Here is a 4,831-nt window from a genome sequence, read left to right as displayed (position 1 = left end):
GTGGAATGAAATGCACTTTGGGAAAAAAAGGAAAGTTGAGGTGACAAAGCTACAACAATATACCATTTTGCCTCTAAATACAGTTTATAATCAGGAATTACAGTCCATAGTTCAACTTTAATAGTACGATCAATATGTATAGCCCTTATCATAGAATCCTTGCAGTGCAAAAGGAGGCCATTCGGCCCATCGAGTCTGCACTGACCGCAATCCCACCCAGGCCCTATTCCCATAACCCCACATATTTACCCTGCTAATCCCCCTGACACTAGGGTCAATTTAGCATGGTCAATCAACCCAATCCTTGGGCTGTGGGGGGAAACCGGAGCACCCGGAGGAAACCCACGCAGACATGGGGAGAAAGTGCAAACTCCACACAGACAGTGACCCGAGGCCAGAATTGAACCTGGGTCCCTGGCGGTGCTAACCACTGTGCCGTCCTCTTATAAAACAGAATACAGTGTTGGACAAATTGGGTGTCAGTGTTAACTTCCAAAGCTGTTCAAAATACATATTTCACAAATAAACAGGGACAGTTCATGACACTTTGAACGCATTGCTGTAGTGGTTATTTTCTACTGAAGTGGTGTGCTGTGATATTTTGGAAACTGAATAGGCTGGCTTGCAAGGCAAAGATTCATTATCACTTCAATTTGACTAAAATAGGCACTTCTAATGATTTGTCAGAGATATGTAATGTTACAAGTAGCTTTAAAAGCAATGGAGCGGGGCACTTGAAAAGGTAAATGATTTATCGGGGATGTGATCTAGTGTGCAAAGAATGGAAAATTGATATGAAATGAGGATGTGGTCAGCCCCAGTTGCATGCAACTTGCTTTTGTGTAAATTACATTTGTGGGGATAATGTGATATTATATCAAATTGCAAAAGTCATGCCAATCAGCTGCCAGTGAATTTGAGATTGTTAGCAATAAGCAAATCCCCATTCCCAAGCAAGTGACTGCTAAAGGTAATCTTGAAGTGCCTGCGATTTTTATGACACGGTAGAGGTATGGATTGTCACATTGCATCATATTACCTAGGCAACACGCGGTAAAAGCTCCTCTTCACCCATCACACTTGTGCTCACTGACCAACAGTGGCTGCCTGTCTATCTTTCCAATATATAATTATCTTGTAATTGTATGTTTGTGTATATATGCAAACCTACCTCTCCACTCACCTGATGAAGGAGCAGCGCTCCGAAAGCTCGTGATTCCAAATAAACCTGTTGGACTATAACCTGGTGTTGTGAGACCTCTTACCCAGAAGCATTGAATCATAGAGTCCTCCAATGGCAAAGGAGGCCATTTGGCCCATCTGGCCTGCACCGATGACAATCCCACCCAGGCCCTATCCCCGTAACCCCATGTATTTACCCTAGCTAGTCCCCCTGATCCTAAGGAGCAATTTAGCATGGCCAATCCACCTAACCAGCACACCTTTGGAGTGTGGGTGGAAACCGGAGCACCTGTTGGAAACCCACGCAGACATGGGGAGAATGTGTGGACTCCACACAGACAGTGACCCGAGGCTGGAACTGAACCCGGGTCCCTGGAAGTGTGAAGCAGCAGTGCTAACCACTGTGCCATCGTGCTGACCCTGAGGAATCTTGGATCCCAAAATTAGAGGTAAGTCCTGGATTTTGGAAGACACTGGCTGGGTGACTCCAGCAAGGGAGTTGGGAATGAGGTGGAGAGGCTGGGGTTAAATGGGCAGTGGTGGGGGGGGCGGTGGCGGTGGTGTGGTCTGATCTCGAGGCAGGGGTGTGCCTCCCATGGGTATCACTGTATTTTTTTGAACTTTCAGGAATTTCTATCAATTTAACCCAAATAAAATGCAGGATCCCAGGACAAATCATGAGACTGGTTCAGAAGTCGATAAGAAAAATGAGGAAATAAAGACCCAGGTCTTCTGGTCTCTGGATGGTCAGAGACCAAATGTAGCTTAGAAGATGCATTAGGGACCCCTGGGAAGTCCAACACAAGGACTCTGTGGGAATTTCCCAGGAGGTTTGAACATCTGATGGACAATTTTCCTGCTCTCTGGACCCTCCGAAAACATCTCCAACTCTGAGTAAATGTCAGAAACCTTAAGTTTCCAACTTACCCAGCAAATGTTAGATTGAGAAAAAAGGTCAAACAACGGCATACCAATATAATTAACTCCCCATAGACTCCCTCCAACTCTGCATTGACACCCCACTGAGTCCCACTCACCCCAGAACTCCCCATGGACTCCCCCCAACTCCCTACTGATCTCCGACTCACCCCCAACACTCCAGCTCCCACTGAACACCTGACTTTCCACTACTCTCTGACCCACCCCAAATCATTCAAACATCTCACACCCCTCCGACAACCCCCAAGACTCTGACACCCCCTGACCCAACACTGCCACTCTCCCCAACCTGTCACCCTACCCACCCTACCTCTCTACCATCTGCTACCCCATCCACTCTGCCACCCTGCCATTCTATCCACTCTACCACTCTGACATCCCGTCATCCTACTCACTCTGCCTCCCTACTCATCCAGCCACCCTACACAGCTGGCATTCTGCAGTCTGAACTCTGCCACCCTACCCAGTTACCCACTCATCCCATGCGCACATTCATATACTAACACGCTGGAAAGATATTTAACTGTTCCAAAACCTTTCACTATGTTAGTGACTACAGCAAAAACAGCATATGGCTTGGCTTCCCCCAGTTATTCTGTCCTATGAAAATGGGCTTCCAAAATGGGTACGCTCCACATTTCTGAAGCTTCCCTATTCGATCTGAGCCAGTGGATCTCTGGTACTGTGTAAAACCAAATAGGGGCAGTGTGTCAATCTGCCTGTGATGGTCATTTCTCAGAAGGTTTGGTCCAAAGGTCTATGTTTGAAGTCTGATATAGAGACCATGAGGTAGGTGGGAGCAAACTAACTGGAACTGTTTATTCGCTTCTCGGCCTTTTGGCTAAGATCAAATGTAGTATCGACATGCTGTACTTGCTTGAAGTCATTAGGTTACATTTCAGCCTCATTTGAAGCAATTTTTAAAAGTGGCATCTTGGTCTTTTGGCTAAGATGCAAACGAGATCAAGCCTTGGAGGAGGAGCTATGTCTACTCCAATCAGCTTGGATCGTGTAGATCAAACCCAAGACAGGAGGTGAGAGCCCTGTCTTGTCAGCTTGGATCGGGAATGTCCCAACTTGTTGAGATTCTGAATTGGATTTGATTGGATTGAATTGGAATAAAAACAAAAAAAAAACTGGAACTGTTTATTAACACGTCAGTTCTCTGTCACAGTCAGCACGAGATTAACCAAGCAAGCTCTACCCAGGCTTGAGTACAGAGTTACCTGACCCTTTCCCTTAAAGGGGTATGCCCCAACATACATAACGGAGAAATTTTCCCATCCCGCCCGCCATGGAAATTGTGGTACGATTTCTGGTTTTGGGATGAACGTGGCAGGAAAATCCTACCCAGCAAGTTCACGTGAGACATTTACTGTCAGGTATTGACAGGAGTTCCACAAGAATTGGTATTTGGACTCCAATTGATTGGGACATTGCAACTATCTGTAAGACAGAGCAGATATGGAAAATGTAGCAAAGCTTTGACAAAAAGATTTGAATTAGAAGTTGCTTTCTGGCTGACAATGAGCAACTGAAACATAATCGCCTTTAAATTATTGTCTATTGATTGAAAAATTAGGCGATACAATGACTGGAATTAAATTGGCTTTCATTCTACCTCTCGCACTGGTTTCTTACAGATTCTGTTTCGTGATCTGTGACTCTTTGTGGCTCTCTCTCTCGCTCCGTCTCTCTCTCTCTGTCACTTCTATATGTGCCTTTTCTTTCTCTTTCTCCCACGTGTGTGCTTTCACTCTCTCTCTCTCTCTCTCTCTCTGTCTTTGCTCTGTGTATGAAGACCCTCAAGTGAACAAGTGGGATGTATTTGTTGCTGTTGGATCCACCTGTTCATGCTGCTTTTGCAGGACACGCTGCCATGTGGGAATCTCAGCATTCTGAGGCTGGCTGTCCAATCCGTGGCACTGGGTATCAAAACACCAGCAAGAACAGCTGAACAATACTGGGAGAAACTGCTGTGTCTGTATTTCTGGCAAGAATGCGGCCTGTTCTGCTCTCCTGGGAACTTCTGTCCCATCCACCATCACAGAAGGCATATTGTACACGGCAAGCTTGTGTGACAGTGGATGACATTCCGATTGCCGTGAGTGGGAAAGACTTTCTCTATCCTGAATATCTGCACAACACTTGGTGTCTCTTTCAAAGAAAATATTTAACAGGCCACCTTTCCTTAGTTAAAGCACAGACAGTGGCAGACATTACTTTTCTGTTGCCCATTCAGGCCAACCCAGCCTATCTGGAACTGCCCCCAGCACGGACCACACTGTTCCAGTAAAATGAACGCAGGGAATGGGGTGAGCTGGAGAAGTCTACCCCCGCAATTTACACTGTCCAGTAACCGACATTACGCAATGGAGTTCAATGTATTGTTGAACAGTAATAAGTCTCACAACACCAGGTTAAAGTCCAACTGGTTTATTTGGTAGCACAAGTTTTTGAAGCGCTGCCCCTTCATCAGGTGAGCGGGAGTTCTGTTCACAAACGGGGCATATATGTATATGCTTGTATATCGATATGTCTATCTATATATGCCCTGCTTGTGAACAGAACTGATGAAGGGGCAGTGCTCCAAAAGCTTGTGGCTTGGGCTACCAAATAAATGTGTTGGACTTTAACCTGGCGTTGTGAGACTTCTAACTGTGCTTACCCCAGTCCAACGCTGGCATCTCCACATCATGTATTATTGAAA

General features: G+C 45.8%; 1 non-coding gene across 1 annotated transcript; it reads left to right on the top strand.

Annotated features, from left to right (window-relative positions):
- Positions 1 to 2,942: 2,942 nt before the first annotated feature.
- LOC145356208 (U2 spliceosomal RNA) lies at positions 2,943 to 3,141 on the top strand. The gene has a single exon (XR_013889078.1). It is a non-coding gene; the product is annotated as a U2 spliceosomal RNA (small nuclear RNA).
- Positions 3,142 to 4,831: the final 1,690 nt, after the last annotated feature.

Source organism: Carcharhinus amblyrhynchos, chromosome 20 (assembly GCF_965287045.1).
Source record: "Carcharhinus amblyrhynchos chromosome 20, sCarAmb.v2.hapA, whole genome shotgun sequence".
In the NCBI taxonomy this organism is placed as follows: domain Eukaryota; kingdom Metazoa; phylum Chordata; class Chondrichthyes; order Carcharhiniformes; family Carcharhinidae; genus Carcharhinus; species Carcharhinus amblyrhynchos.
The sequence above is the reverse complement of the archived record's forward strand: the minus strand, read 5'-3'. Positions and strand labels throughout refer to the sequence as shown.